Here is a 266-nt window from a genome sequence, read left to right as displayed (position 1 = left end):
CTAGGTCATTGGACTAAAATGCAGAATAGGCTCTGAAGTAGCCAGGACTTCTGAAGTAGCCTTTGACACCATTTCCCACAGCATTCTCCTGGAGAAACTGGCTGCTTATGGCTTGGACAGGTGTACTCTTGTCTGGGTCGAAAACTGTCTGGACGGCCGGGCCCAGAGAGTTGTGGTGAATGGAGTTCAATCCAGTTGGCGGCCGGTCACAAGTGGTGTTCCCCAGGGCTCAGTACTGGGGCCAGTTCTCTTTAATATCTTTATCA

Source organism: Pygoscelis adeliae, unplaced genomic scaffold (assembly GCF_000699105.1).
Source record: "Pygoscelis adeliae isolate BGI_AS28 unplaced genomic scaffold, ASM69910v1 Scaffold14, whole genome shotgun sequence".
Taxonomy (NCBI): domain Eukaryota; kingdom Metazoa; phylum Chordata; class Aves; order Sphenisciformes; family Spheniscidae; genus Pygoscelis; species Pygoscelis adeliae.
The sequence above is the reverse complement of the archived record's forward strand: the minus strand, read 5'-3'. Positions refer to the sequence as shown.